At 39.4% G+C, this 13,538-nt stretch overlaps 1 long non-coding RNA gene across 1 annotated transcript in view; it reads right to left on the bottom strand.

Annotated features, from left to right (window-relative positions):
- LOC140614413 (uncharacterized) overlaps positions 1-13,538 on the bottom strand; it is a 49,527-nt gene that overhangs the window by 35,367 nt on the left and 622 nt on the right. The window lies entirely within an intron of this gene.

The following is a 13,538-nucleotide window of genomic DNA, read 5'->3' as shown; positions in this document are numbered from 1 at the left end:
GTTTCTGCATGGCAACCTACCGCTTGCCTGGATTCCTTCTCATATCCATTCCCATTCTCTCGTTTGTTTCTATTTCCTTTCTTTCTCTCCCCTAGAGAGTCAAAGAATATAAAATTTCACATGAAATTGTGTTAGGACAAAGTTTCCACATTGTGCAATAGCTCTTCCTGTGGTTTTCACTAACTAAGTGTCTCTGGATATATGCTCAGCAGTGGGCCATGATTTTTTTATTTTAAAAAGAAAAGAGTGTTCACTGTTTAGAATGAAAGTTCCCCAGCATTGGGCTCATGGCACAGGGGTAATATAATCCTTCAGTGAACAGAAGCCTCAGGTGGGCTGAGTCTCTTTTCATCTCCATCTCTAGCTGGTCCCAGAGGGAAACCATATAATTAGTTTAAACTGGGCATATAAAGATGTAAACTGTACTAGAACAAAAAGGATAGGGCAAGGGGTCTTCCCTTTTAAATGGAGGCAGTGGGAACAAATTAACAGGTAGGATTTTCATACGAGGAATAATTAAGAAAAATAGATAGGAAAAGATAGTCATCAAAAGTAAGATCACCTAGCAACTTCCATGGTATCTAGTAGGTGTTGGGTAAATGCCAATTAAACCAGCACTGTCTTACAGTTTATAAAGAAATATGTAATATAATATCACATTTGGTTTTCACCACTCACTCAGGGAAAATTAGAAACCTGTGATAGTTAAATAAATGGAAAAAATTTATGTAATAGCTCTCACACTCTAGAATCAGACCAGTCTGGCTTCGGGACCTGACACTACGACTTACTTAGCTGTGTGACCTTGAGCGAATTACTTCATCTGTCAAAATCCTACTATTGTGAAGTATCAAATATGGAATAATAACCATTTCATTTTTAAAAAATCTGTTTTAGGGATTGTAAAGAATTAAGATAATGCATGCAGAAAATGCTCTATAGTTTTTAGTACCTAGTAACCATATAAATATTATAGCCATAAAATAAGACTAGGATTGAAACCCCAAACCGAACTTCACATTTCATATCTAAACCTTTGGAAGCTTGGAAGGTTTTGTGAGTTACCTTTCTCACATATGGTGAAATATTAAACTGTGAGTATTTCACTGAACAGTCCCTTCACTTTGGGATTAGTTGCCATATATGAAGCTGTAGCAGCCACATTTTTTAGCTATCTACCAGAAGACTTAACTCCTGTTCCTGTTCGTATAGTCAGTCCAGCCTCCTCATCCTCATCACCCACCATTGCCTTAGTTTCGCATTGACTAAGGAGTGGCCTCTGATAAAATCTTATTAGAGGTGCTGTCTTCACATAGGGTGTGAAAGGGTCTACTTTATAGGAGAACTCCACACCATCCTTCTGAACCTATAAGAGATGGGATTTGTTTCCCATGTTGACGATCCCCTATCCTATTACCTATTACCTAGGATAACCAAGCACTATCCTTCCCCTTCCATTTTTTCAGCCGGCGTCTTCTAAGTAACAGTATGTGTCCTATATCCCTGGAGAAAGGAGACTCCATCCTCTTCCAGAGACCACAAAGCAATGGCCTACCGGTTGAATGTAGTCATAGATTTTTTTTTCTTTTTTTTTTTTTTTGGTCTGTGGGTTATATACTTAGGAAGCCCATACTTCGTTAATGCTGTTTGACTAGAAATCCAATTTTCTGACTTCCCTTAAATAATCAGAGTATTTGACAGTATGGTAAGTGGGGGCTGATAGCAGCTATTCTCCTTGGTGGATTGGGTCCTTTCCAGGTAGTCATGCGCCCACCTCTTTGTATTACATCTTGCCTGCCTTACTCATTTAGGTGAACTTCCTGGACTCTATAGGCATTTGGGTTTGCAAACACTCTTATGCTACATACCCCCAGATTTAGTAATTATACCTTTCTGTTCGCTATTCACTATGCTGGGCCTTAAGCTTTTAAATATTTTAAGATTTTAAAGAAAGAGAGCCTACACACAAGCATAAGTGGGAGGACAGAAAGAGAGGGAATCTCAAGCAGACGTCATGCTGAGCAGGAGCCCATCTGATGACATGGAGATCACGACCTGAGCTGATACCAAGACCTGGACACTTAACCAACTGTGCCACCCAGGTGCCTCTAAGCTTTTGCACATCAAGAGTCATCACTAATGAGTAAACTCTAACACCTACCACAGGTAGTCCCTACTCTGTGCTAATGATTGAGACATCTGCTCAGTGTAGACTGCCTGGGAACTCCGATCCATACTACACTTCCTACTTTCTCCATCCGCCCCCAACCTTGTAAAAGAGTAGAGCCTTAAGAAACCCTTCATTACTCAGGCCATTATCCAGTCTTGATCACTGACCTTTAAAGTAGGTGTGGAGACACAGCCCATCCTTGAAGTTCGACAGTGGTTTCCAAACCATAGCCCAAGCTTCTCACCATTTGAAGCTTAAGAGTCACCATATCCTCTTCTTCATCTCATTCTCTAACTTCCAGTCGCACCGTCACCAGCAGCAAGATTATTGGTGACATCTCTTAACCCAATGCTTGCAGAATCCCCAGTACTTTATGAAAGCTTCACATCAAGTATCATCCGTCTCCATTCTTGCCATCACTGCCAATACATTTTGTGTTCATTTATTTTTATCATTTATAGTCTACTTCTAAAGATGTAGTAACATATAAGAAAAAAATTCAAGAAAATAAAACCTAAAGACCAATAAGACAGAAGAGGCATATATAGGATTTGAAAGATAAAGATGAGAGGTAATCATTCTAAATCTGGATTAAATGACAGCTCCTACAAGTCCGCACAAAACTTACTTCATTTCCTGGCAGACAAGAAAAGTAGGAAGCATGCTCATCACTCCATGCCTGGATTATCTGCTTTTCCTAGCTCACCTTCCTGCTTGCTCAAGTCCACCTATACATACATGCATGCCAGCCTGGCTTCCCTTGTTCAGATACAAGCATGGTATAGGTGTGGTCCTGGCTCAAGCTCTAGCCATGATGCCCACCAAGGAGTTTAGAGATGCCTGAGAAGATCTTGCCAACCCACCATAGTCTACATATGAGGGACTCTAAAGTCCCTAAATCAGGAAAGGATCAGACATACACACTCGATAGAGGAATGCATCCTTCGTAGTCAAGAGGAGAAAAATATGACTAGAGCATCATGTTTATCACTAAGATTTTTCTTTGGATCCAGGACCTTTCCCTGTTCTGCTTACCCCAGCGGGACTCATGATCAAATCCTGGGGTGCAGTAGTTGTTAGTACTGTGAGAAACTATAAGTAGAAATCGAAAACTTTTTTTTTTCCTGTTTCAGTCTAACACACGGCGCACACTGGGAACATGACGAAGGATTATAATGACAAAGATGGCCAGGAGCTTGCTTGAGTGCCTTGAGCTCCATACTTCAGAGGCAGTAGGAAAAGCTTACCCAGCACAAGCTTAAGTTCTGTGGGAGGGGTGGTACAACAGCTCGTTAGGCCGGGGCCTGAGGTGTGGTGGTTTCATTCTAGGGAAGAGGTGAACGGCGTGAGGAAAGAAACAATCCAAACAATCCAAATGTGGATGTCAAATGCCAAATTCATTCTAAATCAAATGAATTAGATTCATTTGTGAATTCAGGTATAACACTTCTTATGATTCCCCTGAAATACTCTGTGGGACATTCAGGAGTTTATTTAGGACCCGGTATTGACAGGAGAGTTCACAGGCAGGGTTACAGTGATGTAGCATCCAGAATATGCACTTTGGCTAGGGTTAAAGGACTCTTGGTGCCACAATTTTTTTTTTTAAGATCTTATTTATTTATTCATGAGAGACACAGAGAGAGAGGCAGAGACACAGGCAGAGGGAGAAGAAGGCTGCATGCAGGGAACCTGATGTGGGACTAGATCCCGGGACCCCGAGATCACGCCCTGAGCCAAAGGCAGATGCTTTTCCACTGAGCCACCCAGGTGCCCCAGTGCCACAATTCTATAAATCCCTTCTCTGAGACCCATGGGGCAGACCGCCCAGGCCAATGTCAAACCAGTTTCTCCTTCACTGATCAGGGCATACATCTCAGTTGGGCTCACCCTTCCTAGCCTACCACCTCTCACACTGCTCCCCAGAGCAAAACTCCATTTCAGTTAGGCTACAGCTTCCCATCCATGCAGCACTTGGCCCCATCTGTGCATTTTCTCGTGTGCTCTTCCCAACCCAAATCTTCGTGTGCCTACTGACATCAAGTCGGTGCTTCTACAGACCAGTAGACATTACCCTAATCATTTCCCTGTATTTGCATTCTCAGCCTCTTATCAGGCATCTATTTCAGTATCACTTTAGACGTGTCCATTGTGTATATTTATTCAGCTTAAGCATTTTAACTTGACTTTAAGAACACAGAGTTCACTCATATGTGGAATATAAGAAATAGTGCAGAGGATCCTAAAGGAAGGGAGGGAAAACTGAATGGGAAGTCATCAGAGAGGGAGACAAACCATAAGAGACTCAAATATAGGAAACAAACTGAGGGTTGCTGTAGGGGAGGTTGAGGGGGATGGGGCAACTGGGTGATGTGATGAGTGCTGGGTGTAGCAACTGATGAATTACTGAACTCTACACATGAAAGTGATGATGTACTATATGCTGGCTAACTGAATTCAGATTTTAAAAAGTCTTCAAGAACACAGAAGTTAAATGCCATCTTCAATTAATAAGAGTTTAACTTTTATGTGCTTAGCAGTGTTCTGGATACACAGAAAGAAAAAGCTGCTGTTTGCCATTTCCAAGAGTTTGCTAGGACAGCACTTTATGAACACTTTCAGAGAACAGTAATTGAATGGGCAAAAAACACAGAGGCAGGGATAGTCAGAGATGGTTTCAAGAACACGATGAAATTTGGACTTGGTCTTAAGGGATGGACCAGAGTATCATGACAGGCAGCAAAGAGAATGGGAAAAAGTCCCCTCTCTGTGCAGGGCTCATCCTACATGCCTCCATCCCTTGTACATGGTCGTATTTGCCATCCCCCAAAACAACGTGTATACCTACACTCTCCTGCTCACAGTCTTCCCTCTGCCACCTTTCCCAGGTGAGGAAACCCCACTAGCCTTCAAAATCTAGTTCAAAAATTTCTTGGTACTCCTTTGCTTCTATTCTTCTTGTTTCACAGAAATTCATTCCACAACTACAGCACTTACCACATTACTAGTAGCCAACATTTTTTGTCACTTAATCATGAACTCCTTAAACTGTATTTTGGGGTCTTTGACTTGAGCACCTAGCATACAGTCTGGCTGTCATTCAACAGGGACTTAATGAAAATTGATTAAATCCCCCCCACCCCCGCCTCCAAAACTGACTAAACCATCAAGGCATCAGAGTATGAGAAAAATCAGCTAAGATTTCAGGTCATCCAACTGGATAGAACATATTACATTAAAAATTACCCCATAACTCAGTGGCTTAAACAATTCATTAAATCACCATTTCTGTAAGTTAGGAATTCAGGCATGGTTCAACTGGGGTCCTTTGGCTCAGGGCCTCTTAGAAATCTGCTATCAAACAATGGGCCAGTGCTTCAGTCACATCCAGGCTTTGCCTGAGAAAGAACAGTTTCCAGCCTTCCTCACATGGCTATTAGCAGGGCTCAGCTTCTCACTAGCTATAGCCAGAGACCTCAACCCTCCCTCAAGTAGGCCTCTCATCAGGGGTGCTCACAAATGGTGACTGGCTTCTCTCAAATGAGAGAATGCTCCCAAGACAGAAGCCACCGTCCTTTTTATAACAATCTTTATGACCTTTACTTCTATCATATGCAATTCCTTAGAAACTAGTCAATAAATTTAGCCTAGACTCAAGGGAAGGATTACACAGGGATCTACATATAAAAAGAAATGAAGATTATTAGGAGCAGGCTCAGAGGATGCCTACAACAGAGGGCTAGACAGGAAAGCTAGAGATGCTTTCTGAGGTACAAATGGGAGCCAAATCATTAAAGACCTTATAGGCCATGTTGAAGAATCTGGAATTTATGCAATCACAGAACACTCTGCAGAACCATCACATGAGAAGTTCACACATTAAAGAGATTATTCAGAATATTTAAGATTGTTTGAGATATATTCATTGGATCAGGTTAGTGTGATAAGCAAGAAAGCCAGTACAAAGGCATTTATACCAACAGGTGAAGTCTTCCTTAGTGATTCATTTTTTTTTCATTCAAATATTTTGTTCCAACTTTCAAGGGTCTTTTGAATATCAAAAAATATATAGAAATTATTTTTAAATATATATAATAAGACGCTCTAGTCTATGGTTATAAAATATGTTGCATGTGTAAAAAAAGTACATTTGGAAAGAGCTTTAAAAACAAAGTGGCAAGGGCAAAGACAGACTGAGGTGGTTATAGACTGAAGGAGACTAAGGAGATGGGATTCAATGCAAGATAGCATCCCAGATTTGATCCCGGAACAGACAGAAAGATATCAGTAAAAATACTCAGAAAGTCAAACAAAACATGAGGCTTAGTTAGTAGTACTGTACTAGGGTTAATTTCCTAGCTTTAGTAGAGGCTGAGTGAAGGATATATAGAAAAAGCTCTTATCTTCACAACTCTTCAATAAATCTACATTTCAAAACATTTTTTTTTTAAGAAACATCAGGAACAGAACGTTTAGATACACAGCTGACAATTCCAGAAGAAACTTGGATGTGCCTACAGTTAGAAATCACTGGTCTCGTTATATTGAGGAAAACAACTTAAAAAAAAAAAAATCAAGCTCTGTGGGTGGTATAGTGGAAATGCTGCCAGACTCCCGGCTGTGGAATCTCTGGGAAGACACAAGAGCTTACCACATTCTCAGGAGGCTTTAATGCTGATAAAAATAAGTTAGGCAACAGCCCTTTGGGAAAAATTTGAAATTGTGTATTAATCTGATGGAATTTTTATGATTTTTGTTCAAGAATCCATAGTTCACATTTAAAGGGAAAGCAGAGCCCTATTACATGAGGAACTGAGTGTGCGCAGCATAAAACAAGAGAGTTGGTATTTTTCTCCTAAAACAGATAAGCAAATAGAGAAATTTATGTTCTTTTGAATATAGAGAAAGGTTTCTTTGCAGAGATTTGTTTCTTCTTTCCTTATGGTATGCTTTGGTCTATAGGTCCAAAAATAGCTCCTCTACTTACTGACCTCCTAATCCAATAGAAATTTTAACTAGGTTTTCTGAAAAGGTAATTCCACTCATTACCCATGTAAGCAGGATGAATCTGGCACAGTGTTTGTTCAGTAAGTGTTTTTGTCTATTTTAGCTGTTGAATGCTTTACCAGGAAGAGGGCTAGATCTTAAGTGAATGAGGAACAGGAGGAAGAATTCGTTTAGATTTAAAAAAAAAAATCAACAACCCTCAACCTGCTTTTAATTTCAGATTTGCAAGCGAATCTTAAAGGTAATTATGCTACGTCCCCGGCCTTTTGAACAAGCTGCTATCAGTGGTGCTGTTTCGAGCCTCCCCCCAACCCTCCTAAGCTAAATTGAATACCGTGAATTACATGACAAGTAAATGCTTGATACAGCAGGAACTTCAGAGGCAGTGTGTCCAGACTTACAGAAAAGCAGAAACACCTATAAAATCTTGAATAAATGCCCAATATACATAGGATGTAGGTCTCAATTAACCAGCGAAATTTAACTGCCTACTCTGTGCTTACCATTGCAGTGTGTTCAGTGGGGATATTAGAAAAGAAAAAAAAAAGTCTCTTAAAAATGCCTGCTATGGAATGAATTCCATCCCCGCAAATGCATCTCTTGAAGCCCTAATCTCCAACATGAAGGTCTTTGAAGAGGAGACCTCTGGAAGGGAATAAGGCTGAGTTCTTAAAGGTAGGGTCCTCACGATGGGATTAATGCCCTTAAAAAAAAGGGACACCCAAGAGCTTGCTTGGTTTCTCCCTCTTTCACTCTCTGCCATATGAGCACATAGAAAGCAGTCATTCACAAGCCAGGAGGAGAACCCTCTCTGGGGATTTAAAAAAAAAAAAAAATCACAGTGTTATTACCTTGGACTTCTCAGCCTGCAGAACAGCAAGAAATAAATTATGAAGTCTATAGTAATTTTTTTTTATAGCAGCTTGAGCTAATAATGACCATCTAAGAAAACCAAGCAGGTTACTAAGTCCTAAATTGTGAGGTTTAATATGCTTTGGTCAAAAACAATGAAAGTGAGGGTGACTGAAGAATAGGTTTTGGAGGATTTGGGACTGGAGCTGATCCTTATGGGCCTTTCCAATCAATCTATCAACTGGACTCGTGGATGTCTTCCACCTATAGGCTTGGTCTCTGCCAGTCCCAGTTCCATCCTATCCGTACCCAGGCCTCAACAGTCAGCAGGAGCCACAGGAGAATTGCTACTTTTAGAACTTGTATCTGCCAGAGGAGCCCAAGTCCTTAATATCCACTAGGTTGCTACCTAAACACTGCTTGCCCAGTGGTCCAATACTTGGGCTTAGGTCTTTGCTTTAATTATACTTGTTCTACTTGATTTCCTCACTGAAACAAACCTGTATGCTGAGCTCCCACCAAAAAATGGTGAGAAGTTAGATCAGTGGTAGGGAGAGGAAATGAAGGACTCTCAGTAAATGTGAAGGAAAGGAATAAAGACCTGCAGTGGGAAGGAAGTAGGATATTGTTATAATATTAACCTACCCCCCCCCCCCAACCATACATACCCCAAAGGTGAGACTAGATGAGCTAGGTGAGGGAATAATGGGAAAAGAAACCAAGGGAGTGCAACTATCCAAAACTTGGGGCAGACAGTGTGAGGGTTAATTTTACTTGTTAAGTTGACTGCACTAAAGGGATGCCCAAATAACAGGTCAACATATCTGAGTGGGTCTGTGCGAGTGTCTTAGGAAGAGATTAGCATTTGAGTCAGTAGACTGAATTTCACCACAGTTTTCCTGGTTATCCAGCTTGCAGAGGGCAGATCGTGGGATTTCTTGGCCTTCTGAACTGTGTGAGCCAATTCTGTAAGAAATCTCCTCTTATCTATCCTATTGGTTCTGTTTCTCTACAACTCTAATGCAGACAGTGTCTAAAGTTTATAGCAGCAAGCAAAGGAAAGGTAACAAGAGCAAAGAAAACAGGACTTATTTTGCTCCTAGCGATAGTTCACCAGCACACCTGCTAGCACGAGTTGGCTGCTGCCACACTGGAAACCACAAACACAGGAGTAACGCATTAGCCAGGTAAATCACCCTTCTAATAATTAAAACTGATGTGTGTTTAGTAATGTGTCACGGCACAGATGGGATAAGTTTACAAGAATGAGGGAAGCGCTTTCTAAGTATCTCATTTCATTTTACAGTGTTTGAATAATTAATGAGCGAGTCAGATATGAAGAGGTACAAATTGACAGATGCCATTGACTTTACCGTAGGTTTAGGGAGTAGTCCTCAAACTTCAGCAGACACCAGAATCTGAGTGTGAGATTTCTGACTCATTTGGGGAAGAGGGATGTGGAGTGAGCAGACCAAGAATTTGCATTTCTAACAAATGTAAGTGCTAACATTTTTGGATCTGCTAGTCCAAAGATCACATTTTGAGAAATGCAAGTCTAAGGGAGAAAAAAAAAAAAAAACCCAAAACTGATCATGTTTGCTTGAGGAAAATGCTGTTAAGAATTACATCTAATTGCCTATTACTCAAGAGTTTGACAGACCACTCCCCTTTGTACCACTAGCAGCCCTCTCCCTAAATTCCTTATAGTTAAAATGAGATATTACCCAACCAAGTCAAGGAGTGAGAACTAGGAAACATTTTTTCCATTTGATTATTTTAATACACTAGGAAGGTCATAAGATAAAATAGTCAACATTAAAAAGAAGAGTGGAAAAAAATTATTTTAAGTCAAATGCCTTGCCTCATATAACCCTGACCTGAGTTAGGGTTAAAAATGGGTTTTGCATACAAGTCTTTAAAGTGGTCAGATGCTTATTTTATGAATAATGATTCTATAGTATTTCTATATATTGGGTAAGCCAATACATAAAGGGGCATTTAGTAATGCCACTAACATAAAACTGTTACATTCGTTTAAAAAAAAAAAAAAAAAAAACAACAACTCTGGGAGGCACTACTTAATCAGGCTGCCTAACTATGGCCTTCCAAAGCCTGGAGACTTCAAAACGAAATGTTTTTTCATACTTTGAAGTTTCTTCATAGACTTTAAAACATTATACTTAAAATAATAAATTCCTACCCTACTTGGAAACGACTCATGATTTATAACAATAAGTAACCACCAGTTATAAACCAGTCCCAATCTGTCAATGTGAGGCACTTCAGCAATCACACCTCTGAAAAAAAAGTCAATCAATAGTCCCTGCTGGGGCAACTTACCCTTAAATATCTTCTACTTCCAAAATCAGCCAATTCTGAAACTCTTAGGGTTTCACAAATTCCATGTAAGTTCAGCTCTTTGCTTTACTCAGAGACTAACAACCACGGCTCTACTGTAGTAAGGAATAAATTCAGTTTAATGGGCAAAACATTCAGCTTTTGATTTCAAATACTTCCTCTGGTACTGCACATTAAGGATTATCAATTGTCTGAGGCTGATTGTTTATTCTTCCCAGCACTTACTTGGAGAATGTATAATCACCTCATTGGTCAGTGGGGTTTATGCCAGTAGTTCTCTATGACTGGGGAGGGGGGCAGTTTTGCTCCAGGAAATATTTGACAATATGGAGAGACTTTTGGTTGTCATGACAGAGGGGAGGGCAAGGCTACTGATATCTTATAGGTAGAGGCCTCAGCTGTTGCCAAATACCCTACACTGCACAGGACAGCCCCTTTATAATGAATTCTCTGGCCCAAAATGTCAACACTATCACTACTAAGAAACCTTGGCTTAAAAAAATAAAATGTGGGGAAAAAATACTAGAAAATAAGCCTTCTGAAAAAGGGAAGACCTGGGAAGATTTGAATCCCTTTTTTTTTTTTTGCCTCCTCACTAATCAATGCACATTTTTGTTGAATTTCAAATGTTAGCTCTCCCAAAATATTTCAAAGTACTCCAACCAGAAAATGAGACATTAAACTTGTCAAAGGGTATTATTTTTTTTCTTTTATCCAATCCCATCAAGATCTCTTTAACCCAAAGGAAAAGTAATAAACACACTGATCAGCCAATCAAGTCTCTCTAAAACCAACTTGTAGCTTTTCAAGCCAGTCTTCTACAACTCTCCTTAATGTACCTTCCATTTCATCATTTTAAGTTACCTAGTGCCCTCCCCCTAAAACCTTATACTCTCAATCCTTCCAGCACTGACAGCTTACATTCACCAATTCCTCCATCTCTCTTCATTCCACTGCAAATACAGTGGAATTCGCAATGAAATCCCCTTTCATTTTTTTCCCCAAAGGTTTCCTTGACATCAACCCAGATTCCCAAATCCAATAGCAGCTTACGCATATTCCTTCACCTCAAACACTTTGCTATATACCATAATAATGCAGGCTCCTCCTTTTATGTGTATAACTTACTCATCAGTCTAATACTGAAGTTTCTTTGCTTGAAATCTCTGACGTGTCTCTTTCATGGCCCTTATTTAGGCACTTCCTAAATTAGGCATGGTCTTTCATTCCCCTAAATGTAGGCACTTCCTGAAGTTCTCAGGTTTTCTTTCCTACATGCCATCCATGGAAGCATCCATGTCCCAAATCCACATTTCCAGCCCCCAAACAGATGTCTACTACGTCGTATTCACTTTGCAAAAACATAGCATTGACTGGTTGTCCATACACAAATTTTCTCCTGATTTCATTACTGAAATACAAACACACTGTTGGTGTGAGTGTAAATTAGCACAATCCCCCTGGAAAGTATTTCTTAGTATCTAAAAAACCTGAAAATATACCTATCGTGTATGGCTCAGGATTCCACTCCTGGGCACATATCCAATAGAAGTGAGTATACATGTGCATCTAAAGACACATGTAGGAATATTCATAGCAACGTCAGCATTATCTCCACACACCGGAAACCACCCAAACATTTATCAATAGATGAGATACATAACTGTGCAGGATACTCTTCCAATGGAATATGTGTGGTACAGGAAAACATGGTTACATCTCACAGATAGAACGTTAAGCAAAAGAAGTAAACACAATGGCATTCAGTAGGATTTCATTTATGAAAAGGCCCCAAACAGAAACCAAATCTCTGGTGATGGAAGTCATGACAACTATTACCTTTAGTGATACTTTTGGAGTATTTAGTGCTCCACGTCTTCATCTGGGTGGTGGTTTCATAGGTGTGTCCACTTTGTAAAATATCATCCACTCCTAAAATATCATCTATGATATATTAGGATATATTTCAGGATGATGTGTCCATCCTTAATGTTGATGTTATATTTTAATTAAAACACATTTCCCGAACACTTTCTTAGTTTAAACATTCAAATGCATTCCCATGCTCTCCTCTTGTGAGCAACAGAACCATAAGTTTCTAAGACTAAAGTCCTCTTATTATTAATCGGACAGTGTGGTATTTGTCCTTTTAGAACGATCCGCAGACACTTAACGGTCACATGATTGTCAGCTTCACTAAATAACTATATAAAGTAATAACTACTCATTATTCGAGATGAACTTAAAAATAGAGACCAAAAGAAATCTGCATATTAAAGCTACCGGCCATATAGTTTGACACATGCCGCTTAGATTTTTCATGTTGTTCATGAAGAAGTTTGAAAACCATGTTCTAGAAGGCACAGAAATACCCTTAGGACTTTTTTTCTGGAAACTACTCTCCTGACCCCTTCTTTCAGTATACTTGAATTTCAATATGCCTTTCCAATTTCTTCATAGAAATCCACTTAATGTTAGAAACTAAAGGGCTAAATTTAACCCCTTTAATATGAAATGAACATGATAACTGCACTAAAATAGATTTTTGCTTTTTTGAGTATTATCGTGAGGTTTTTGTTGTTTTGCCTACTAAGTGGTATTCTCTCATATAGAAATAAAATGAAAACAAAGGTCATTTCCAGAAAAAGCCTATCGAAAGTCCAACCTACTCTTGAAACGTGAATTAAGATCTTATGTAAGTTAAATTCATGTAGTTGTTTTAAGCTTTTTAAAGAAGCAGAATGCTTTCTAGAAAGAAAGGACTTTAAACCTTTCCGTGGCTTTTCACACAACTATGATTAACTGGCAAAACTCCCTCTTATTTCAGCATTTGTCATCGGGACCAGATTTCTAATATTATTCTGACTTTTCATGCTTTCCCCTTCAAAATCTATCATTTTTTATGTGATAATTTATCATCTTCACACTGTAATCTCAGTCACTGTGTCATACCAAGAATTGGAAATTCATGGTTAATAAATCTCTGGGAAAGAAAGTCAGCAAAAACAGAGAATCATGTTGAATCTAGTGCTGGGTTACTCAGCCCATAGGGGCAGCCTGTGAAAAATGTAGGGGCACCAAGACCATTTTTAAGGAGTTCTGTACTTCTTTTTAAAAGGTAGTCAACATATTTTAGAAGAAAGAATTTCTT

This window comes from Canis lupus, chromosome 22, assembly GCF_048164855.1.
Source record: "Canis lupus baileyi chromosome 22, mCanLup2.hap1, whole genome shotgun sequence".
Taxonomy (NCBI): domain Eukaryota; kingdom Metazoa; phylum Chordata; class Mammalia; order Carnivora; family Canidae; genus Canis; species Canis lupus.
This window is presented reverse-complemented; position numbering and strand designations above follow the sequence as displayed.